Source organism: Xyrauchen texanus, unplaced genomic scaffold, assembly GCF_025860055.1.
Source record: "Xyrauchen texanus isolate HMW12.3.18 unplaced genomic scaffold, RBS_HiC_50CHRs HiC_scaffold_144, whole genome shotgun sequence".
NCBI classification, from domain to species: Eukaryota; Metazoa; Chordata; class Actinopteri; order Cypriniformes; family Catostomidae; genus Xyrauchen; species Xyrauchen texanus.
The window spans coordinates 1-25219 of NW_026265806.1; the positions used below are offsets into that span (position 1 = coordinate 1).

The 25219-nt window shown below is 42.5% G+C and overlaps 14 non-coding genes across 14 annotated transcripts; all 14 read right to left on the reverse strand.

Annotated features, from left to right (window-relative positions):
* Positions 1–776: 776 nt before the first annotated feature.
* On the reverse strand, positions 777–849 carry trnaf-gaa (transfer RNA phenylalanine (anticodon GAA)). Its single transcript has one exon. It is a non-coding gene; the product is annotated as a tRNA-Phe (tRNA).
* A 937-nt stretch (positions 850–1786) lies between these two features.
* On the reverse strand, positions 1787–1859 carry trnaf-gaa (transfer RNA phenylalanine (anticodon GAA)). Its single transcript has one exon. It is a non-coding gene; the product is annotated as a tRNA-Phe (tRNA).
* Positions 1860–4657: 2798 nt separating this feature from the next.
* On the reverse strand, positions 4658–4730 carry trnaf-gaa (transfer RNA phenylalanine (anticodon GAA)). The gene has a single exon. It is a non-coding gene; the product is annotated as a tRNA-Phe (tRNA).
* A 932-nt stretch (positions 4731–5662) lies between these two features.
* On the reverse strand, positions 5663–5735 carry trnaf-gaa (transfer RNA phenylalanine (anticodon GAA)). The gene has a single exon. It is a non-coding gene; the product is annotated as a tRNA-Phe (tRNA).
* A 950-nt stretch (positions 5736–6685) lies between these two features.
* On the reverse strand, positions 6686–6758 carry trnaf-gaa (transfer RNA phenylalanine (anticodon GAA)). The gene has a single exon. It is a non-coding gene; the product is annotated as a tRNA-Phe (tRNA).
* Positions 6759–8534: 1776 nt separating this feature from the next.
* trnaf-gaa (transfer RNA phenylalanine (anticodon GAA)) lies at positions 8535–8607 on the reverse strand. The gene has a single exon. It is a non-coding gene; the product is annotated as a tRNA-Phe (tRNA).
* Positions 8608–10388: 1781 nt separating this feature from the next.
* Positions 10389–10461, reverse strand: trnaf-gaa (transfer RNA phenylalanine (anticodon GAA)). The gene has a single exon. It is a non-coding gene; the product is annotated as a tRNA-Phe (tRNA).
* A 1780-nt stretch (positions 10462–12241) lies between these two features.
* Positions 12242–12314, reverse strand: trnaf-gaa (transfer RNA phenylalanine (anticodon GAA)). Its single transcript has one exon. It is a non-coding gene; the product is annotated as a tRNA-Phe (tRNA).
* A 1364-nt stretch (positions 12315–13678) lies between these two features.
* trnaf-gaa (transfer RNA phenylalanine (anticodon GAA)) lies at positions 13679–13751 on the reverse strand. Its single transcript has one exon. It is a non-coding gene; the product is annotated as a tRNA-Phe (tRNA).
* Positions 13752–14686: 935 nt separating this feature from the next.
* On the reverse strand, positions 14687–14759 carry trnaf-gaa (transfer RNA phenylalanine (anticodon GAA)). The gene has a single exon. It is a non-coding gene; the product is annotated as a tRNA-Phe (tRNA).
* Positions 14760–16120: 1361 nt separating this feature from the next.
* On the reverse strand, positions 16121–16193 carry trnaf-gaa (transfer RNA phenylalanine (anticodon GAA)). Its single transcript has one exon. It is a non-coding gene; the product is annotated as a tRNA-Phe (tRNA).
* A 1539-nt stretch (positions 16194–17732) lies between these two features.
* On the reverse strand, positions 17733–17805 carry trnaf-gaa (transfer RNA phenylalanine (anticodon GAA)). The gene has a single exon. It is a non-coding gene; the product is annotated as a tRNA-Phe (tRNA).
* Positions 17806–20691: 2886 nt separating this feature from the next.
* On the reverse strand, positions 20692–20764 carry trnaf-gaa (transfer RNA phenylalanine (anticodon GAA)). The gene has a single exon. It is a non-coding gene; the product is annotated as a tRNA-Phe (tRNA).
* A 1174-nt stretch (positions 20765–21938) lies between these two features.
* trnaf-gaa (transfer RNA phenylalanine (anticodon GAA)) lies at positions 21939–22011 on the reverse strand. Its single transcript has one exon. It is a non-coding gene; the product is annotated as a tRNA-Phe (tRNA).
* Positions 22012–25219: the final 3208 nt, after the last annotated feature.

Here is a 25219-nt window from a genome sequence, read left to right on the forward strand (position 1 = left end):
AACTGATATTTGCTCAAAAGCGCAAACCTGGGACATTGGATCATGGCACCATGTCACTCTTTTACACAAGTGGTGGGGAAGTACTCATGGGCCTGCGAGCAGAAGTATTCACATGACCAACCGTACAGTATTTTTCTCTCATGCAAACTACGTGAATGTGAAATGACAATTCTTCAAGTCTTGGGCAGTGAACAACAATGAAAGTTACAGTGATTGGGCTCAATTCACTGGACTTACATCCAGACTGATAACCATTACAGCATGGAACTGATATTTGCTCAAAAGCGCAAACCTGGGAGTGGACAGGCAAAATGCTTTTTGGAAATTGGCAAGAGAAAAGTAGTCAAGAGCAATAGTTGCCGAAACCCAGGATCAAACCAGGAACCTTTAGATCTTCAGTCTGACCCTCTCCCAACTGAGATATTTCGGCAGTCCATCTCAAAGCTCATGGATTTACACCATGTCACTCTTTTTTACATAAGTGCATGTGGAAGTACTCATGGACCTGGCAGGCAGGGTATTGCAGCATGACCCACCCACGTACAGTATTTTTCTCTCATGCAACCTATGTGACGGGGGAAATAGACAATTCTTCAAAAGTCTTGGGCAACTATGGAAACAACAATGAAGGTTAAACTGACATTGGAGCTCAATTCACTGGATTTTCATTCCATTACAGCATGGAACTGATAGTTGCTCAAAAGCGCAAACCTGGGAGTGGACAGGCAAAATGCTTTTTGGAAATTGGCAAGAGAAAAGTTGTCAAGAGCAATAGCTGCCGAAACCCGGGATCGAACCAGGGACCTTTAGATCTTCAGTCTAACACTCTCCCAACTGAGTTATTTCAGCATTTCACTACATAGCTCATGGATTTACACCATGTCACTCTTTTTTACACAAGTGCATGGGGAAGTACTCATGGGCCTGGCGAGCAGGGTATTGCACATGACCCCCCCACGTACAGTATTTTTCTCTCATGCAAACTATGTGAATGTGGAAATAGACAATTCTTCAAAAGTCTTGGGCAAGTATGGAAACATCAATGAAAGTTACAGTGACATTGGAGCTCAATTCACTGGATTTACATTCCAGACTGAAAACCATTACAGCATGGAACTGATATTTGCTCAAAAGCGCAAACCTGGGAGTGGACAGGCAAAATGCTTTTTGAAATTGGTAAGAGAAAGGCACACTTTAGGACTTTTGATGGGAATTTCAACAGACAACCTCACAAGTGGGCACAAAAAGCAAAGGAGCTTCCTCTAAGATGTGAACTACAAGTTCTTCATTCCAAATGCATGGATCCCCTGTGACTAGAGAGTTTAATTGCTCTTTGGAAAGGAGTTGAAACAAAAGCAGTCAAGAGCGATAGCTGCTGAAACCCGGGATCGAACCAGGGACCTTCAGTGTAAAGATCTCCAATCTGAGCTTTTTTGGCATCTTCACTTAAAATCTCATGGATTTACACTATGTCACTCTTTTTTTACATAAGTGCATGTGGAAGTACTCATGGACCTGGCAAGCAGGGTATTGCAGCATGACCCACCCAAGTACAGTATTTTTCTCTCATGCAACCTATGTGAAGGGGGAAATCGACAATTCTTCAAAAGTCTTGGGCAAGTATGGAAACAACAATGAAGGTTACACTGACATTGGAGCTCAATTCTCTGGATTTTCATTCCATTACAGCATGGAACTGATATTTGCTCAAAAGCGCAAACCTGGGAGTGGACAGGCAAAATGCTTTTTGGAAATTGGCAAGAGAAAAGTAGTCAAGAGCAACAGCTGCCGAAACCCGGGATCGAACCAGGGACCTTTAGATCTTCAGTCTAACGCTCTCCCAACTGAGCTATTTCAGCATTTCACTACAAAGAGCATGGATTTACACCATGTCACTCTTTTTTACACAAGTGCATGGGGAAGTACTCATGGGCCTGGCGAGCAGGGTATTGCACATGACCCCCCCACGTACAGTATTTTTCTCTCATGCAAACTATGTGAATGTGGAAATAGACAATTCTTCAAAAGTCTTGGGCAAGTATGGAAACAACAATGAAAGTTACAGTGACATTGGAGCTCAATTCACTGGATTTACATCCAAGACTGAAAACCATTACAGCATGGAACTGATATTTGCTCAAAAGCGCAAACCTGGGAGTGGACAGGCAAAATGCTTTTTGGAAATTGGTAAGAGAAAGGCACACTTTAGGACTTTTGATGGGAATTTCAACAGACAACCTAACAAGTGGGCACAAAAAGCAAAGGAGCTTCCTCTAAGATGCTGAACTACAAGTTCTTCATTCCAAATGCATGGATCCCCTGTGACTAGAGAGTTTAATTGCTCTTTGGAAAGGAGTTGAAACAAAAGCAGTCAAGAGCGATAGCTGCCGAAACCCGGATTGAACCAGGGACCTTCAGTGTAAAGATCTCCAATCTGAGCTTTTTGGCATCGTTCACTTAAAATCTCATGGATTTACACTATGTCACTCTTTTTTACATAAGTGCATGTGGAAGTACTCATGGACCTGGCAGGCAGGGTATTGCAGCATGACCCACCCACGTACAGTATTTTTCTCTCATGCAACCTATGTGAAGGGGAAATAGACAATTCTTCAAAAGTCTTGGGCAAGTATGGAAACAACAATGAAGGTTAAACTGACATTGGAGCTCAATTCACTGGATTTTCATTCCAGACTGATAACCATTACAGCATGGAACTGATATTTGCTCAAAAGCGCAAACCTGGGAGTGGACAGGCAAAATGCTTTTTGGAAATTGGCAAGAGAAAAGTAGTGAAGAGCAATAGCTGCCAAGAACCTGGATTGAACCAGGGACCTTTAGATCTTCAATCTAACACTCTCCCAACTGAGCTATTTCAACATTTAACTTCAGAACCCTTGGATTTACACCATGTCACTCTTTTTACATAAGTGCATGGAAGTACTCATGGCCTGGGTAGCAGGGTATTGCAGCATGACCCACCCACGTACAGTATTTTTCTCTCATGCAACCTATGTGAAGGGGAAATCGACAATTCTTCAAAAGTCTTGGGCAAGTATGGAAACAACAATGAAGGTTACACTGACATTGGAGCTCAATTCTCTGGATTTTCATTCCATTACAGCATGGAACTGATATTTGCTCAAAATCACAAACCTGGGAGTGGACAGGCAAAATGCTTTTTGGAAATTGGCAAGAGAAAAGTAGTCAAGAGCAATAGCTGCCAAAACCCGGGAACGAACCAGGGACCTTTAGATCTTCAGTCTAGCACTCTCCCAACTGAGTTATTTCAGCATTTCACTACAGAGGTCATGGATTTACACCATGTCACTCTTTTTACATAAGTGCATGGGGAAGTACTCATGGGCCTGGCGAGCAGGGTATTGCAGCATGACCCACCCACGTACAGTATTTTTCTCTCATGCAACCTATGTGAATGTGGAAATAGACAATTCTTCAAAAGTCTTGGGCAAGTATGGAAACAACAATGAAAGTTACAGTGACATTGGAGCTCAATTCACTGGATTTACATTCCAGACTGAAAACCATTACAGCATGGAACTGATATTTGCTCAAAAGCGCAAACCTGGGAGTGGACAGGCAAAATGCTTTTTGGAAATTGGTAAGAGAAAGGCACACTTTAGGACTTTTGATGGGAATTTCAACAGACAACCTCACAAGTGGGCACAAAAAGCAAAGGAGCTTCCTCTAAGATGTGAACTACAAGTTCTTCATTCCAAATGCATGGATCCCCTGTGACTAGAGAGTTTAATTGCTCTTTGGAAAGGAGTTGAAACAAAAGCAGTCAAGAGCGATAGCTGCTGAAACCCGGGATTGAACCAGGGACCTTCAGTGTAAAGATCTCCAATCTGAGCTTTTTTGGCATCTTCACTTAAAATCTCATGGATTTACACTATGTCACTCTTTTTTTACATAAGTGCATGTGGAAGTACTCATGGACCTGGCAAGCAGGGTATTGCAGCATGACCCACCCACAGTATTTTTCTCTCATGCAACCTATGTGAAGGGGGAAATAGACAATTCTTCAAAAGTCTTGGGCAAGTATGGAAACAACAATGAAGGTTAAACTGACATTGGAGCTCAATTCACTGGATTTTCATTCCAGACTGATAACCATTACAGCATGGAACTGATATTTGCTCAAAAGCGCAAACCTGGGAGTGGACAGGCAAAATGCTTTTTGGAAATTGGCAAGAGAAAAGTAGTGAAGAGCAATAGCTGCCAAGAACCTGGATTGAACCAGGGACCTTTAGATCTTCAGTCTAACACTCTCCCAACTGAGCTATTTCAACATTTAACTTCAAAACCCTTGGATTTACACCATGTCACTCTTTTTTACATAAGTGCATGGGAAGTACTCATGGGCCTGGGTAGCAGGGTATTGCAGCATGACCCACCCACGTACAGTATTTTTCTCTCATGCAACCTATGTGAAGGGGGAAATCGACAATTCTTCAAAAGTCTTGGGCAAGTATGGAAACAACAATGAAGGTTACACTGACATTGGAGCTCAATTCTCTGGATTTTCATTCCATTACAGCATGGAACTGATATTTGCTCAAAAGCACAAACCTGGGAGTGGACAGGCAAAATGCTTTTTGAAATTGGCAAGAGAAAAGTAGTCAAGAGCAACAGCTGCCAAAACCCGGGATCGAACCAGGGACCTTTAGATCTTCAGTCTAGCACTCTCCCAACTGAGCTATTTCAGCATTTCACTACAGAGGTCATGGATTTACACCATGTCACTCTTTTTACACAAGTGCATGGGGAAGTACTCATGGGCCTGGCGAGCAGGGTATTGCACATGACCCCCCACGTACAGTATTTTTCTCTCATGCAAACTATGTGAATGTGGAAATAGACAATTCTTCAAAAGTCTTGGGCAAGTATGGAAACAACAATGAAAGTTACAGTGACATTGGAGCTCAATTCACTGGATTTACATCCAGACTGAAAACCATTACAGCATGGAACTGATATTTGCTCAAAAGCGCAAACCTGGGAGTGGACAGGCAAAATGCTTTTGGAAATTGGTAAGAGAAAGGCACACTTTAGGACTTTTGATGGGAATTTCAACAGACAACCTCACAAGTGGGCACAAAAAGCAAAGGAGCTTCCTCTAAGATGTGAACTACAAGTTCTTCATTCCAAATGCATGGATCCCCTGTGACTAGAGAGTTTAATTGCTCTTTGGAAAGGAGTTGAAACAAAAGCAGTCAAGAGCGATAGCTGCTGAAACCCGGGATCGAACCAGGGACCTTCAGTGTAAAGATCTCCAATCTGAGCTTTTTGGCATCTTCACTTAAAATCTCATGGATTTACACTATGTCACTCTTTTTTACATAAGTGCATGTGGAAGTACTCATGGACCTGGCAAGCAGGGTATTGCAGCATGACCCACCCAAGTACAGTATTTTTCTCTCATGCAACCTATGTGAAGGGGGAAATCGACAATTCTTCAAAAGTCTTGGGCAAGTATGGAAACAACAATGAAGGTTACACTGACATTGGAGCTCAATTCTCTGGATTTTCATTCCATTATAGCATGGAACTGATATTTGCTCAAAAGCGCAAACCTGGGAGTGGACAGGCAAAATGCTTTTTGGAAATTGGCAAGAGAAAAGTAGTCAAGAGCAACAGCTGCCGAAACCCGGGATCGAAGCAGGGACCTTTAGATCTTCAGTCTAACGCTCTCCCAACTGAGCTATTTCGGCATTTCACTACAAAGCGCATGGATTTACACCATGTCACTCTTTTTTACACAAGTGCATGGGGAAGTACTCATGGGCCTGGCGAGCAGGGTATTGCACATGACCCCCCCACGTACAGTATTTTTCTCTCATGCAAACTATGTGAATGTGGAAATAGACAATTCTTCAAAAGTCTTGGGCAAGTATGGAAACAACAATGAAAGTTACAGTGACATTGGAGCTCAATTCACTGGATTTACATCCAAGACTGAAAACCATTACAGCATGGAACTGATATTTGCTCAAAAGCGCAAACCTGGGAGTGGACAGGCAAAATGCTTTTTGGAAATTGGTAAGAGAAAGGCACACTTTAGGACTTTTGATGGGAATTTCAACAGACAACCTAACAAGTGGGCACAAAAAGCAAAGGAGCTTCCTCTAAGATGCTGAACTACAAGTTCTTCATTCCAAATGCATGGATCCCCTGTGACTAGAGAGTTTAATTGCTCTTTGGAAAGGAGTTGAAACAAAAGCAGTCAAGAGCTGATAGCTGCCGAAACCCGGGATCGAACCAGGGACCTTCAGTGTAAAGATCTCCAATCTGAGCTTTTTGGCATCTTCACTTAAAATCTCATGGATTTACACTATGTCACTCTTTTTTACATAAGTGCATGTGGAAGTACTCATGGACCTGGCAGGCAGGGTATTGCAGCATGACCCACCCACGTACAGTATTTTTCTCTCATGCAACCTATGTGAAGGGGGAAATAGACAATTCTTCAAAAGTCTTGGGCAAGTATGGAAACAACAATGAAGGTTAAACTGACATTGGAGCTCAATTCACTGGATTTTCATTCCAGACTGATAACCATTACAGCATGGAACTGATATTTGCTCAAAAGCGCAAACCTGGGAGTGGACAGGCAAAATGCTTTTTGGAAATTGGCAAGAGAAAAGTTGTCAAGAGCAATAACTGCCGAAACCCGGGATCGAACCAGGGACCTTTAGATCTTCAGTCTAACACTCTCCCAACTGAGCTATTTCGGCATTTCACTACATAGCTCATGGATTTACACCATGTCACTCTTTTTTACACAAGTGCATGGGGAAGTACTCATGGGCCTGGCGAGCAGGGTATTGCACATGACCCCCCCACGTACAGTATTTTTCTCTCATGCAAACTATGTGAATGTGGAAATAGACAATTCTTCAAAAGTCTTGGGCAAGTATGGAAACAACAATGAAAGTTACAGTGACATTGGAGCTCAATTCACTGGATTTACATCCAAGACTGAAAACCATTACAGCATGGAACTGATATTTGCTCAAAAGCGCAAACCTGGGAGTGGACAGGCAAAATGCTTTTGGAAATTGGTAAGAGAAAGGCACACTTTAGGACTTTTGATGGGAATTTCAACAGACAACCTAACAAGTGGGCACAAAAAGCAAAGGAGCTTCCTCTAAGATGCGAACTACAAGTTCTTCATTCCAAATGCATGGATCCCCTGTGACTAGAGAGTTTAATTGCTCTTTGGAAAGGAGTTGAAACAAAAGCAGTCAAGAGCGATAGCTGCCGAAACCCGGATTGAACCAGGGACCTTCAGTGTAAAGATCTCCAATCTGAGCTTTTTGGCATCTTCACTTAAAATCTCATGGATTTACACTATGTCACTCTTTTTTACATAAGTGCATGTGGAAGTACTCATGGACCTGGCAAGCAGGGTATTGCAGCATGACCCACCCACGTACAGTATTTTTCTCTCATGCAACCTATGTGAAGGGGAAATAGACAATTCTTCAAAAGTCTTGGGCAAGTATGGAAACAACAATGAAGGTTAAACTGACATTGGAGCTCAATTCACTGGATTTTCATTCCAGACTGATAACCATTACAGCATGGAACTGATATTTGCTCAAAAGCGCAAACCTGGGAGTGGACAGGCAAAATGCTTTTTGAAATTGGCAAGAGAAAAGTAGTGAAGAGCAATAGCTGCCAAGAACCTGGATTGAACCAGGGACCTATAGATCTTCAGTCTAACACTCTCCCAACTGAGCTATTTCAGCATTTAACTTCAGAACCCTTGGATTTACACCATGTCACTCTTTTTACATAAGTGCATGGGAAGTACTCATGGGCCTGGGTAGCAGGGTATTGCAGCATGACCCACCCACGTACAGTATTTTTCTCTCATGCAACCTATGTGAAGGGGAAATCGACAATTCTTCAAAAGTCTTGGGCAAGTATGGAAACAACAATGAAGGTTACACTGACATTGGAGCTCAATTCTCTGGATTTTCATTCCATTACAGCATGGAACTGATAGTTGCTCAAAAGCGCAAACCTGGGAGTGGACAGGCAAAATGCTTTTTGAAATTGGCAAGAGAAAAGTAGTGAAGAGCAATAGCTGCCAAGAACCTGGATTGAACCAGGGACCTATAGATCTTCAGTCTAACACTCTCCCAACTGAGCTATTTCAGCATTTAACTTCAGAACCCTTGGATTTACACCATGTCACTCTTTTTTACATAAGTGCATGGGAAGTACTCATGGGCCTGGGTAGCAGGGTATTGCAGCATGACCCACCCACGTACAGCATTTTTCTCTCATGCAACCTATGTGAAGGGGGAAATCGACAATTCTTCAAAAGTCTTGGGCAAGTATGGAAACAACAATGAAGGTTACACTGACATTGGAGCTCAATTCTCTGGATTTTCATTCCATTACAGCATGGAACTGATATTTGCTCAAAAGCGCAAACCTGGGAGTGGACAGGCAAAATGCTTTTGGAAATTGGCAAGAGAAAAGTAGTCAAGAGCAATAGCTGCCGAAACCCGGGATCGAACCAGGGACCTTTAGATCTTCAGTCTAACGCTCTCCCAACTGAGCTATTTCGGCATTTCACTACAAAGCTCATGGATTTACACCATGTCACTCTTTTTTACACAAGTGCATGGGGAAGTACTCATGGGCCTGGCGAGCAGGGTATTGCACATGACCCCCACGTACAGTATTTTTCTCTCATGCAAACTATGTGAATGTGGAAATAGACAATTCTTCAAAAGTCTTGGGCAAGTATGGAAACAACAATGAAAGTTACAGTGACATTGGAGCTCAATTCACTGGATTTACATCCAAGACTGAAAACCATTACAGCATGGAACTGATATTTGCTCAAAAGCGCAAACCTGGGAGTGGACAGGCAAAATGCTTTTTGGAAATTGGTAAGAGAAAGGCACACTTTAGGACTTTTGATGGGAATTTCAACAGACAACCTAACAAGTGGGCACAAAAAGCAAAGGAGCTTCCTCTAAGATGCGAACTACAAGTTCTTCATTCCAAATGCATGGATCCCCTGTGACTAGAGAGTTTAATTGCTCTTTGGAAAGGAGTTGAAACAAAAGCAGTCAAGAGCTGATAGCTGCCGAAACCTGGGATCAAACCAGGGACCTTCAGTGTAAAGATCTCCAATCTGAGCTTTTTGGCATCTTCACTTAAAATCTCATGGATTTACACTATGTCACTCTTTTTTACATAAGTGCATGTGGAAGTACTCATGGACCTGGCAAGCAGGGTATTGCAGCATGACCCACCCACGTACAGTATTTTTCTCTCATGCAACCTATGTGAAGGGGAAATAGACAATTCTTCAAAAGTCTTGGGCAAGTATGGAAACAACAATGAAGGTTAAACTGACATTGGAGCTCAATTCACTGGATTTTCATTCCAGACTGATAACCATTACAGCATGGAACTGATATTTGCTCAAAAGCGCAAACCTGGGAGTGGACAGGCAAAATGCTTTTTGAAATTGGCAAGAGAAAAGTAGTGAAGAGCAATAGCTGCCAAGAACCTGGATTGAACCAGGGACCTATAGATCTTCAGTCTAACACTCTCCCAACTGAGCTATTTCAGCATTTAACTTCAGAACCCTTGGATTTACACCATGTCACTCTTTTTTACATAAGTGCATGGGAAGTACTCATGGGCCTGGGTAGCAGGGTATTGCAGCATGACCCACCCACGTACAGTATTTTTCTCTCATGCAACCTATGTGAAGGGGGAAATCGACAATTCTTCAAAAGTCTTGGGCAAGTATGGAAACAACAATGAAGGTTACACTGACATTGGAGCTCAATTCTCTGGATTTTCATTCCATTACAGCATGGAACTGATAGTTGCTCAAAAGCGCAAACCTGGGAGTGGACAGGCAAAATGCTTTTTGGAAATTGGCAAGAGAAAAGTAGTGAAGAGCAATAGCTGCCAAGAACCTGGATTGAACCAGGGACCTATAGATCTACAGTCTAACACTCTCCCAACTGAGCTATTTCAGCATTTAACTTCAGAACCCTTGGATTTACACCATGTCACTCTTTTTTACATAAGTGCATGGGAAGTACTCATGGGCCTGGGTAGCAGGGTATTGCAGCATGACCCACCCACGTACAGTATTTTTCTCTCATGCAACCTATGTGAAGGGGGAAATCGACAATTCTTCAAAAGTCTTGGGCAAGTATGGAAACAACAATGAAGGTTACACTGACATTGGAGCTCAATTCTCTGGATTTTCATTCCATTACAGCATGGAACTGATAGTTGCTCAAAAGCGCAAACCTGGGAGTGGACAGGCAAAATGCTTTTTGGAAATTGGCAAGAGAAAAGTAGTCAAGAGCAATAGCTGCCGAAACCCGGGATCGAACCAGGGACCTTTAGATCTTCAGTCTAACGCTCTCCCAACTGAGCTATTTCAGCATTTCACTATATAGCTCATGGATTTACACCATGTCACTCTTTTTTACACAAGTGCATGGGGAAGTACTCATGGGCCTGGCGAGCAGGGTATTGCACATGACCCCCCACGTACAGTATTTTTCTCTCATGCAAACTATGTGAATGTGGAAATAGACAATTCTTCAAAAGTCTTGGGCAAGTATGGAAACAACAATGAAAGTTACAGTGACATTGGAGCTCAATTCACTGGATTTACATCCAAGACTGAAAACCATTACAGCATGGAACTGATATTTGCTCAAAAGCGCAAACCTGGGAGTGGACAGGCAAAATGCTTTTTGGAAATTGGTAAGAGAAAGGCACACTTTAGGACTTTTGATGGGAATTTCAACAGACAACCTAACAAGTGGGCACAAAAAGCAAAGGAGCTTCCTCTAAGATGTGAACTACAAGTTCTTCATTCCAAATGCATGGATCCCCTGTGACTAGAGAGTTTAATTGCTCTTTGGAAAGGAGTTGAAACAAAAGCAGTCAAGAGCGATAGCTGCCGAAACCCGGGATCGAACCAGGGACCTTCAGTGTAAAGATCTCCAATCTGAGCTTTTTTGACATCTTCACTTAAAATCTCATGGATTTACACTATGTCACTCTTTTTTTACATAAGTGCATGTGGAAGTACTCATGGACCTGGCAAGCAGGGTATTGCAGCATGACCCACCCACGTACAGTATTTTTCTCTCATGCAACCTATGTGAAGGGGGAAATAGACAATTCTTCAAAAGTCTTGGGCAAGTATGGAAACAACAATGAAGGTTAAACTGACATTGGAGCTCAATTCACTGGATTTTCATTCCAGACTGATAACCATTACAGCATGGAACTGATATTTGCTCAAAAGCGCAAACCTGGGAGTGGACAGGCAAAATGCTTTTTGGAAATTGGCAAGAGAAAAGTAGTCAAGAGCAATAGCTGCCAAGAACCTGGATTGAACCAGGGACCTTTAGATCTTCAGTCTAACACTCTCCCAACTGAGCTATTTCAGCATTTAACTTCAGAACTCATGGATTTACACCATGTCACTCTTTTTACATAAGTGCATGGGAAGTACTCATGGGCCTGGGTAGCAGGGTATTGCAGCATGACCCACCCACGTACAGTATTTTTCTCTCATGCAACCTATGTGAAGGGGAAATCGACAATTCTTCAAAAGTCTTGGGCAAGTATGGAAACAACAATGAAGGTTACACTGACATTGGAGCTCAATTCTCTGGATTTTCATTCCATTACAGCATGGAACTGATAGTTGCTCAAAAGCGCAAACCTGGGAGTGGACAGGCAAAATGCTTTTTGAAATTGGCAAGAGAAAAGTAGTCAAGAGCAATAGCTGCCAAGAACCTGGATTGAACCAGGGACCTTTAGATCTTCAGTCTAACACTCTCCCAACTGAGCTATTTCAGCATTTAACTTCAGAACCCTTGGATTTACACCATGTCACTCTTTTTTACATAAGTGCATGGGAAGTACTCATGGGCCTGGGTAGCAGGGTATTGCAGCATGACCCACCCACGTACAGTATTTTTCTCTCATGCAACCTATGTGAAGGGGAAATCGACAATTCTTCAAAAGTCTTGGGCAAGTATGGAAACAACAATGAAGGTTACACTGACATTGGAGCTCAATTCTCTGGATTTTCATTCCATTACAGCATGGAACTGATAGTTGCTCAAAAGCGCAAACCTGGGAGTGGACAGGCAAAATGCTTTTGGAAATTGGCAAGAGAAAAGTAGTCAAGAGCAATAGCTGCCGAAACCCGGGATCGAACCAGGGACCTTTAGATCTTCAGTCTAACGCTCTCCCAACTGAGCTATTTCGGCATTTCACTACAAAGCTCATGGATTTACACCATGTCACTCTTTTTTACACAAGTGCATGGGGAAGTACTCATGGGCCTGGCGAGCAGGGTATTGCACATGACCCCCCACGTACAGTATTTTTCTCTCATGCAAACTATGTGAATGTGGAAATAGACAATTCTTCAAAAGTCTTGGGCAAGTATGGAAACAACAATGAAAGTTACAGTGACATTGGAGCTCAATTCACTGGATTTACATCCAAGACTGAAAACCATTACAGCATGGAACTGATATTTGCTCAAAAGCGCAAACCTGGGAGTGGACAGGCAAAATGCTTTTTGGAAATTGGTAAGAGAAAGGCACACTTTAGGACTTTTGATGGGAATTTCAACAGACAACCTAACAAGTGGGCACAAAAAGCAAAGGAGCTTCCTCTAAGATGCGAACTACAAGTTCTTCATTCCAAATGCATGGATCCCCTGTGACTAGAGAGTTTAATTGCTCTTTGGAAAGGAGTTGAAACAAAAGCAGTCAAGAGCGATAGCTGCCGAAACCCGGGATTGAACCAGGGACCTTCAGTGTAAAGATCTCCAATCTGAGCTTTTTGGCATCTTCACTTAAAATCTCATGGATTTACACTATGTCACTCTTTTTTACATAAGTGCATGTGGAAGTACTCATGGACCTGGCAAGCAGGGTATTGCAGCATGACCCACCCACGTACAGTATTTTTCTCTCATGCAACCTATGTGAAGGGGAAATAGACAATTCTTCAAAAGTCTTGGGCAAGTATGGAAACAACAATGAAGGTTAAACTGACATTGGAGCTCAATTCACTGGATTTTCATTCCAGACTGATAACCATTACAGCATGGAACTGATATTTGCTCAAAAGCGCAAACCTGGGAGTGGACAGGCAAAATGCTTTTTGGAAATTGGCAAGAGAAAAGTAGTCAAGAGCAATAGCTGCCAAGAACCTGGATTGAACCAGGGACCTTTAGATCTTCAGTCTAACACTCTCCCAACTGAGCTATTTCAGCATTTCACTTCAGAACCCTTGGATTTACACCATGTCACTCTTTTTACATAAGTGCATGGGAAGTACTCATGGGCCTGGCGTAGCAGGGTATTGCAGCATGACACACCCACGTACAGTATTTTTCTCTCATGCAACCTATGTGAAGGGGGAAATCGACAATTCTTCAAAAGTCTTGGGCAAGTATGGAAACAACAATGAAGGTTACAGTGACATTGGAGCTCAATTCTCTGGATTTTCATTCCATTACAGCATGGAACTGATATTTGCTCAAAAGCGCAAACCTGGGAGTGGACAGGCAAAATGCTTTTTGGAAATTGGTAAGAGAAAAGTAGTCAAGAGCAACAGCTGCCGAAACCCGGGATCGAACCAGGGACCTTTAGATCTTCAGTCTAGCACTCTCCCAACTGAGCTATTTCAGCATTTCACTACAAAGCGCATGGATTTACACCATGTCACTCTTTTTTACACAAGTGCATGGGGAAGTACTCATGGGCCTGGCGAGCAGGGTATTGCACATGACCCCCCCACGTACAGTATTTTTCTCTCATGCAAACTATGTGAATGTGGAAATAGACAATTCTTCAAAAGTCTTGGGCAAGTATGGAAACAACAATGAAAGTTACAGTGACATTGGAGCTCAATTCACTGGATTTACATCCAAGACTGAAAACCATTACAGCATGGAACTGATATTTGCTCAAAAGCGCAAACCTGGGAGTGGACAGGCAAAATGCTTTTGGAAATTGGTAAGAGAAAGGCACACTTTAGGACTTTTGATGGGAATTTCAACAGACAACCTAACAAGTGGGCACAAAAAGCAAAGGAGCTTCCTCTAAGATGCTGAACTACAAGTTCTTCATTCCAAATGCATGGATCCCCTGTGACTAGAGAGTTTAATTGCTCTTTGGAAAGGAGTTGAAACAAAAGCAGTCAAGAGCGATAGCTGCTGAAACCCGGGATCGAACCAGGGACCTTCAGTGTAAAGATCTCCAATCTGAGCTTTTTGGCATCTTCACTTAAAATCTCATGGATTTACACTATGTCACTCTTTTTTACATAAGTGCATGTGGAAGTACTCATGGACCTGGCAAGCAGGGTATTGCAGCATGACCCACCCACGTACAGTATTTTTCTCTCATGCAACCTATGTGAAGGGGGAAATCGACAATTCTTCAAAAGTCTTGGGCAAGTATGGAAACAACAATGAAGGTTACACTGACATTGGAGCTCAATTCTCTGGATTTTCATTCCATTACAGCATGGAACTGATATTTGCTCAAAAGCGCAAACCTGGGAGTGGACAGGCAAAATGCTTTTGGAAATTGGCAAGAGAAAAGTAGTCAAGAGCAACAGCTGCCGAAACCCGGGATCGAACCAGGGACCTTTAGATCTTCAGTCTAACGCTCTCCCAACTGAGCTATTTCGGCATTTCACTACAAAGCGCATGGATTTACACCATGTCACTCTTTTTTACACAAGTGCATGGGGAAGTACTCATGGGCCTGGCGAGCAGGGTATTGCACATGACCCCCCCACGTACAGTATTTTTCTCTCATGCAAACTATGTGAATGTGGAAATAGACAATTCTTCAAAAGTCTTGGGCAAGTATGGAAACAACAATGAAAGTTACAGTGACATTGGAGCTCAATTCACTGGATTTACATCCAAGACTGAAAACCATTACAGCATGGAACTGATATTTGCTCAAAAGCGCAAACCTGGGAGTGGACAGGCAAAATGCTTTTTGGAAATTGGTAAGAGAAAGGCACACTTTAGGACTTTTGATGGGAATTTCAACAGACAACCTAACAAGTGGGCACAAAAAGCAAAGGAGCTTCCTCTAAGATGCGAACTACAAGTTCTTCATTCCAAATGCATGGATCCCCTGTGACTAGAGAGTTTAATTGCTCTTTGGAAAGGAGTTGAAACAAAAGCAGTCAAGAGCGATAGCTGCCGAAACCCGGATTGAACCAGGGACCTTCAGTGTAAAGATCTCCAATCTGAGCTTTTTGGCATCTTCACTTAAAATCTCATGGATTTACACTATGTCACTCTTTTTTACATAAGTGCATGTGGAAGTACTCATGGACCTGGCAGGCAGGGTATTGCAGCATGACCCACCCACGTACAGTATTTTTCTCTCATGCAACCTATGTGAAGGGGAAATAGACAATTCTTCAAAAGTCTTGGGCAAGTATGGAAACAACAATGAAGGTTAAACTGACATTGGAGCTCAATTCACTGGATTTTCATTCCAGACTGATAACCATTACAGCATGGAACTGATATTTGCTCAAAAGCGCAAACCTGGGAGTGGACAGGCAAAATGCTTTTTGAAATTGGCAAGAGAAAAGTAGTGAAGAGCAATAGCTGCCAAGAACCTGGATTGAACCAGGGACCTTTAGATCTTCAATCTAACACTCTCCCAACTGAGCTATTTCAACATTTAACTTCAGAACCCTTGGATTTACACCATGTCACTCTTTTTACATAAGTGCATGGGAAGTACTCATGGGCCTGGGTAGCAGGGTATTGCAGCATGACCCACCCACGTACAGTATTTTTCTCTCATGCAACCTATGTGAAGGGGAAATCGACAATTCTTCAAAAGTCTTGGGCAAGTATGGAAACAACAATGAAGGTTACAGTGACATTGGAGCTCAATTCTCTGGATTTTCATTCCATTACAGCATGGAACTGATATTTGCTCAAAATCACAAACCTGGGAGTGGACAGGCAAAATGCTTTTTGGAAATTGGCAAGAGAAAAGTAGTCAAGAGCAATAGCTGCCAAAACCCGGGAACGAACCAGGGACCTTTAGATCTTCAGTCTAGCACTCTCCCAACTGAGCTATTTCAGCATTTCACTACAGAGGTCATGGATTTACACCATGTCACTCTTTTTACATAAGTGCATGGGGAAGTACTCATGGGCCTGGCGAGCAGGGTATTGCAGCATGACCCACCCACGTACAGTATTTTTCTCTCATGCAACCTATGTGAAGGGGGAAATCGACAATTCTTCAAAAGTCTTGGGCAAGTATGGAAACAACAATGAAAGTTACAGTGACATTGGAGCTCAATTCACTGGATTTACATTCCAGACTGAAAACCATTACAGCATGGAACTGATATTTGCTCAAAAGCGCAAACCTGGGAGTGGACAGGCAAAATGCTTTTTGGAAATTGGTAAGAGAAAGGCACACTTTAGGACTTTTGATGGGAATTTCAACAGACAACCTCACAAGTGGGCACAAAAAGCAAAGGAGCTTCCTCTAAGATGTGAACTACAAGTTCTTCATTCCAAATGCATGGATCCCCTGTGACTAGAGAGTTTAATTGCTCTTTGGAAAGGAGTTGAAACAAAAGCAGTCAAGAGCGATAGCTGCTGAAACCCGGGATCGAACCAGGGACCTTCAGTGTAAAGATCTCCAATCTGAGCTTTTTTTGGCATCTTCACTTAAAATCTCATGGATTTACACTATGTCACTCTTTTTTTACATAAGTGCATGGGGAAGTACTCATGGACCTGGCAAGCAGGGTATTGCAGCATGACCCACCCACGTACAGTATTTTTCTCTCATGCAACCTATGTGAAGGGGGAAATCGACAATTCTTCAAAAGTCTTGGGCAAGTATGGAAACAACAATGAAGGTTACACTGACATTGGAGCTCAATTCACTGGATTTACATCCAAGACTGAAAACCATTACAGCATGGAACTGATATTTGCTCAAAAGCGCAAACCTGGGAGTGGACAGGCAAAATGCTTTTTGAAATTGGTAAGAGAAAGGCACACTTTAGGACTTTTGATGGGAATTTCAACAGACAACCTCACAAGTGGGCACAAAAAGCAAAGGAGCTTCCTCTAAGATGTGAACTACAAGTTCTTCATTCCAAATGCATGGATCCCCTGTGACTAGAGAGTTTAATTGCTCTTTGGAAAGGAGTTGAAACAAAAGCAGTCAAGAGCGATAGCTGCCGAAACCCGGATAGAACCAGGGACCTTCAGTGTAAAGATCTCCAATCTGAGCTTTTTGGCATCTTCACTTAAAATCTCATGGATTTACACTATGTCACTCTTTTTTACATAAGTGCATGGGGAAGTACTCATGGACCTGGCGAGCAGGGTATTGCAGCATGACCCACCCACGTACAGTATTTTTCTCTCATGCAACCTATGTGAAGGGGAAATCGACAATTCTTCAAAAGTCTTGGGCAAGTATGGAAACAACAATGAAGGTTACACTGACATTGGAGCTCAATTCACTGGATTTTCATTCCAGACTGATAACCATTACAGCATGGAACTGATATTTGCTCAAACGCACAAACCTGGGAGTGGACAGACAAAATGCTTTTTGGAAATTGGCAAGAGAAAAGTAGTCAAGAGCAATAGCTGCCGAAACCCGGGATCAAACCAGGGACCTTCAGATCTTCAGTCTAACACTCTCCCAACTGAGCTATTTCAGCATTTCACTACAGAGCTCATGGATTTACACCATGTCACTCTTTTTTACATAAGTGCATGGGGAAGTACTCATGGGCCTGGCGAGCAGGGTATTGCACATGACCCCCCCACGTACAGTATTTTTCTCTCATGCAAACTATGTGAATGTGGAAATAGACAATTCTTCAAAAGTCTTGGGCAAGTATGGAAACAACAATGAAAGTTACAGTGACATTGGAGCTCAATTCACTGGATTTACATCCAAGACTGAAAACCATTACAGCATGGAACTGATATTTGCTCAAAAGCGCAAACCTGGGAGTGGACAGGCAAAATGCTTTTTGGAAATTGGTAAGAGAAAGGCACACTTTAGGACTTTTGATGGGAATTTCAACAGACAACCTCACAAGTGGGCACAAAAAGCAAAGGAGCTTCCTCTAAGATGTGAACTACAAGTTCTTCATTCCAAATGCATGGATCCCCTGTGACTAGAGAGTTTAATTGCTCTTTGGAAAGGAGTTGAAACAAAAGCAGTCAAGAGCGATAGCTGCCGAAACCCAGGATTGAACCAGGGACCTTCAGTGTAAAGATCTCCAATCTGAGCTTTTTGGCATCTTCACTTAAAATCTCATGGATTTACACTATGTCACTCTTTTTTACATAAGTGCATGTGGAAGTACTCATGGACCTGGCAAGCAGGGTATTGCAGCATGACCCACCCACGTACAGTATTTTTCTCTCATGCAACCTATGTGAAGGGGAAATCGACAATTCTTCAAAAGTCTTGGGCAAGTATGGAAACAACAATGAAGGTTAAACTGACATTGGAGCTCAATTCACTGGATTTTCATTCCAGACTGATAACCATTACAGCATGGAACTGATATTTGCTCAAAAGCGCAAACCTGGGAGTGGACAGGCAAAATGCTTTTGGAAAATGGCAAGAGAAAGGCACACTTTAGGACTTTTGAAGGGAATTCAACAGACAACCTCTGTAGTTGGCACAAAAAGCAAAGGAGCTTCCTCTAAGATGTGAACTACAAGTTCTTCATTCCAAGACCAAAGTGCTAACATTGGATCCGCATGGATCCCCTTTGACTAGAGAGTTTAATTGCTCTTTGGAAAGGAGTTGAAACAAAAGCAGTCAAGAGCGATAGCGGCCGAAACCCGGGATCGAACCAGGGGCCTTCAGATCTTCAGATAGCACTCTTTTTTGCATAAGTGCATGGGGAAGTAATCATGGGCTTGGCGAGCAGGGTATTGCAGCATGACCCACCCACGTACAGTATTTTTCTCTCATGCAACCTATGTGAAGGGGGAAATCGACAATTCTTCAAAAGTCTTGGGCAAGTATGGAAACAACAATGAAGGTTACACTGACATTGGAGCTCAATTCACTGGATTTTCATTCCAGACTGATAACCATTACAGCATGGAACTGATATTTGCTCAAAAGTGCAAACCTGGGAGTGGACAGGCAAAATGCTTTTTGGAAAATGGCAAGAGAAAAGCAGTCAAGAGCAATAACTGCCGAAACCCGGGAGCTCTAGATCTTCAGTCTAACGCTCTCCCAACTGAGCTATTTCAGCATTTCACTTAAAATCTCATGGATTTACACCATGTCACTCTTTTTTGCATGAGTGCATGGGGACGTACTCATGGACCTGGCCAGCTGAGTATTGCAGCATGACCCATCCACGTACAGTATTTTTCTCTCATGCAACCTATGTGAATGGGGAAATAGACAATTCTTCAAAAGTCTTGGGCAAGTATGGAAACAACGATGAAGGTTACACTGACATTGGAGCTCAATTCACTGGATTTTCAGTCCAGACTGATAACCATTACAACATGGAACTGATATTTGCTCGAAAGCGCAAACCTGGGAGTGGACAGGCAAAATGCTTTTTGGAAATTGGCAAGAGAAAGGCACACTTTAGGACTTTTGATGGGAATTTCAACAGACAACCTCACAAGTGGGCACAAAAAGAAAAGGAGCTTCTTCTAAGATGTGAACTACAAGTTCTTCATTCTAAGACCAAAGTGCTAACATTGCTCCATGGATCCCCTGTGACTAGAGAGTTTAATTGCTCTTTGGAAAGGAGTTGAAACAAAAGCAATCAAGAGCGATAGCTGCCGAAAACGGGGATCAAACCAGGGGCCTTCAGATCTTCAGGTGTCACTCTTTTTTACATAAGTGCATGGGGAAGTACTCATGGGCCTGGCGAGCAGGGTATTGCACATGACCCCCCCATGTACAGTATTTTTCTCTCATGCAAACTATGTGAATGTGGAAATAGACAATTCTTCAAAAGTCTTGGGCAAGTATGGAAACAACAATGAAGGTTACACTGACATTGGAGCTCAATTCTCTGGATTTTCATTCCATTACAGCATGGAACTGATAGTTGCTCAAAAGCGCAAACCTGGGAGTGGACAGGCAAAATGCTTTTTGGAAATTTCCAAGAGAAAAGTAGTCAAGAGCAATAGCTGCCAAAACGCAGGATTGAACCAGGGACCTTTAGATCTTCAGTCTAACGCGCTCCCAACTGAGTTATTTCGGCATTTAACTTCAGAACTCTTGGATTTACACCATGTCACTCTTTTTTACATAAGTGCATGGGAAGTACTCATGGGCCTGGCGAGCAGGGTATTGCAGCATGACCCACCCACGTACAGTATTTTTCTCTCATGCAACCTATGTGAAGGGGGAAATCGACAATTCTTCAAAAGTCTTGAGCAAGTATGGAAACAACAATGAAGGTTACAGTGACATTGGAGCTCAATTCACTGGATTTTCATTCCATTACAGCATGGAACTGATATTTGCTCAAAAGCGCAAACCTGGGAGTGGACAGGCAAAATGCTTTTTGGAAATTGGCAAGAGAAAAGTAGTCAAGAGCAATAGCTGCCAAAACCCAGGATCTAACCAGGGACCTTTAGATCTTCAGTCTAACACTCTCCCAACTGAGCTATTTCAGCATTTCACTACAGAGGTCATGGATTTACACCATGTCACTCTTTTTTACAGAAGTGCATGGGGAAGTACTCATGGGCCTGGCGAGCAGGGTATTGCACATGACCCCCCCATGTACAGTATTTTTCTCTCATGCAAACTATGTGAATGTGGAAATAGACAATTCTTCAAAAGTCTTGGGCAAGTATGGAAACAACAATGAAGGTTACACTGACATTGGAGCTCAATTCTCTGGATTTTCATTCCATTACAGCATGGAACTGATAGTTGCTCAAAAGCGCAAACCTGGGAGTGGACAGGCAAAATGCTTTTTGGAAATTTCCAAGAGAAAAGTAGTCAAGAGCAATAGCTGCCAAAACGCAGGATTGAACCAGGGACCTTTAGATCTTCAGTCTAACACTCTCCCAACTGAGTTATTTCGGCATTTAACTTCAGAACTCTTGGATTTACACCATGTCACTCTTTTTTACATAAGTGCATGGGAAGTACTCATGGGCCTGGCGAGGAGGGTATTGCAGCATGACCCACCCACGTACAGTATTTTTCTCTCATGCAACCTATGTGAAGGGGGAAATAGACAATTCTTCAAAAGTCTTGGGCAAGTATGGAAACAACAATGAAGGTTAAACTGACATTGGAGCTCAATTCACTGGATTTTCATTCCAGACTGATAACCATTACAGCATGGAACTGATATTTGCTCAAAAGCGCAAACCTGGGAGTGGACAGGCAAAATGCTTTTTGGAAATTGGCAAGAGAAAAGTAGTGAAGAGCAATAGCTGCCAAGAACCTGGATTGAACCAGGGACCTTTAGATCTTCAATCTAACACTCTCCCAACTGAGCTATTTCAACATTTAACTTCAGAACCCTTGGATTTACACCATGTCACTCTTTTTTACATAAGTGCATGGGGTAGCAGGGTATTGCAGCATGACCCACCCACGTACAGTATTTTTCTCTCATGCAACCTATGTGAAGGGGAAATCGACAATTCTTCAAAAGTCTTGGGCAAGTATGGAAACAACAATGAAGGTTACAGTGACATTGGAGCTCAATTCTCTGGATTTTCATTCCATTACAGCATGGAACTGATATTTGCTCAAAATCACAAACCTGGGAGTGGACAGGCAAAATGCTTTTTGGAAATTGGCAAGAGAAAAGTAGTCAAGAGCAATAGCTGCCAAAACCCGGGAACGAACCAGGGACCTTTAGATCTTCAGTCTAGCACTCTCCCAACTGAGCTATTTCAGCATTTCACTACAAAGCGCATGGATTTACACCATGTCACTCTTTTTACACAAGTGCATGGGGAAGTACTCATGGGCCTGGCGAGCAGGGTATTGCACATGACCCCCACGTACAGTATTTTTCTCTCATGCAAACTATGTGAATGTGGAAATAGACAATTCTTCAAAAGTCTTGGGCAAGTATGGAAACAACAATGAAAGTTACAGTGACATTGGAGCTCAATTCACTGGATTTACATCCAAGACTGAAAACCATTACAGCATGGAACTGATATTTGCTCAAAAGCGCAAACCTGGGAGTGGACAGGCAAAATGCTTTTGGAAATTGGTAAGAGAAAGGCACACTTTAGGACTTTTGATGGGAATTTCAACAGACAACCTAACAAGTGGGCACAAAAAGCAAAGGAGCTTCCTCTAAGATGCGAACTACAAGTTCTTCATTCCAAATGCATGGATCCCCTGTGACTAGAGAGTTTAATTGCTCTTTGGAAAGGAGTTGAAACAAAAGCAGTCAAGAGCGATAGCTGCCGAAACCCGGGATTGAACCAGGGACCTTCAGTGTAAAGATCTCCAATCTGAGCTTTTTGGCATCTTCACTTAAAATCTCATGGATTTACACTATGTCACTCTTTTTTACATAAGTGCATGTGGAAGTACTCATGGACCTGGCAGGCAGGGTATTGCAGCATGACCCACCCACGTACAGTATTTTTCTCTCATGCAACCTATGTGAAGGGGAAATAGACAATTCTTCAAAAGTCTTGGGCAAGTATGGAAACAACAATGAAGGTTAAACTGACAATGGAGCTCAATTCACTGGATTTTCATTCCAGACTGATAACCATTACAGCATGGAACTGATATTTGCTCAAAAGCGCAAACCTGGGAGTGGACAGGCAAAATGCTTTTGGAAATTGGCAAGAGAAAAGTAGTGAAGAGCAATAGCTGCCAAGAACCTGGATTGAACCAGGGACCTTTAGATCTTCAATCTAACACTCTCCCAACTGAGCTATTTCAACATTCAACTTCAGAACCCTTGGATTTACACCATGTCACTCTTTTTTACATAAGTGCATGGGAAGTACTCATGGGCCTGGGTAGCAGGGTATTGCAGCATGACCCACCCACGTACAGTATTTTTCTCTCATGCAACCTATGTGAAGGGGAAATCGACAATTCTTCAAAAGTCTTGGGCAAGTATGGAAACAACAATGAAGGTTACAGTGACATTGGAGCTCAATTCTCTGGATTTTCATTCCATTACAGCATGGAACTGATATTTGCTCAAAATCACAAACCTGGGAGTGGACAGGCAAAATGCTTTTTGAAATTGGCAAGAGAAAAGTAGTCAAGAGCAATAGCTGCCAAAACCGGGAACGAACCAGGGACCTTTAGATCTTCAGTCTAGCACTCTCCCAACTGAGCTATTTCAGCATTTCACTACAGAGCGTCATGGATTTACACCATGTCACTCTTTTTACATAAGTGCATGGGGAAGTACTCATGGGCCTGGCGAGCAGGGTATTGCAGCATGACCCACCCACGTACAGTATTTTTCTCTCATGCAAACTATGTGAATGTGGAAATAGACAATTCTTCAAAAGTCTTGGGCAAGTATGGAAACAACAATGAAAGTTACAGTGACATTGGAGCTCAATTCACTGGATTTACATCCAAGACTGAAAACCATTACAGCATGGAACTGATATTTGCTCAAAAGCGCAAACCTGGGAGTGGACAGGCAAAATGCTTTTGGAAATTGGTAAGAGAAAGGCACACTTTAGGACTTTTGATGGGAATTTCAACAGACAACCTAACAAGTGGGCACAAAAAGCAAAGGAGCTTCCTCTAAGATGTGAACTACAAGTTCTTCATTCCAAATGCATGGATCCCCTGTGACTAGAGAGTTTAATTGCTCTTTGGAAAGGAGTTGAAACAAAAGCAGTCAAGAGCGATAGCTGCTGAAACCCGGATTGAACCAGGGACCTTCAGTGTAAAGATCTCCAATCTGAGCTTTTTGGCATCTTCACTTAAAATCTCATGGATTTACACTATGTCACTCTTTTTTACATAAGTGCATGTGGAAGTACTCATGGACCTGGCAGGCAGGGTATTGCAGCATGACCCACCCACGTACAGTATTTTTCTCTCATGCAACCTATGTGAAGGGGAAATAGACAATTCTTCAAAAGTCTTGGGCAAGTATGGAAACAACAATGAAGGTTAAACTGACAATGGAGCTCAATTCACTGGATTTTCATTCCAGACTGATAACCATTACAGCATGGAACTGATATTTGCTCAAAAGCGCAAACCTGGGAGTGGACAGGCAAAATGCTTTTGGAAATTGGCAAGAGAAAAGTAGTGAAGAGCAATAGCTGCCAAGAACCTGGATTGAACCAGGGACCTTTAGATCTTCAATCTAACACTCTCCCAACTGAGCTATTTCAACATTCAACTTCAGAACCCTTGGATTTACACCATGTCACTCTTTTTTACATAAGTGCATGGGAAGTACTCATGGGCCTGGGTAGCAGGGTATTGCAGCATGACCCACCCACGTACAGTATTTTTCTCTCATGCAACCTATGTGAAGGGGAAATCGACAATTCTTCAAAAGTCTTGGGCAAGTATGGAAACAACAATGAAGGTTACAGTGACATTGGAGCTCAATTCTCTGGATTTTCATTCCATTACAGCATGGAACTGATATTTGCTCAAAATCACAAACCTGGGAGTGGACAGGCAAAATGCTTTTGGAAATTGGCAAGAGAAAAGTAGTCAAGAGCAATAGCTGCCAAAACCGGGAACGAACCAGGGACCTTTAGATCTTCAGTCTAGCACTCTCCCAACTGAGCTATTTCAGCATTTCACTACAGAGGTCATGGATTTACACCATGTCACTCTTTTTACATAAGTGCATGGGGAAGTACTCATGGGCCTGGCGAGCAGGGTATTGCAGCATGACCCACCCACGTACAGTATTTTTCTCTCATGCAACCTATGTGAATGTGGAAATAGACAATTCTTCAAAAGTCTTGGGCAAGTATGGAAACAACAATGAAAGTTACAGTGACATTGGAGCTCAATTCACTGGATTTACATCCAAGACTGAAAACCATTACAGCATGGAACTGATATTTGCTCAAAAGCGCAAACCTGGGAGTGGACAGGCAAAATGCTTTTTGAAATTGGTAAGAGAAAGGCACACT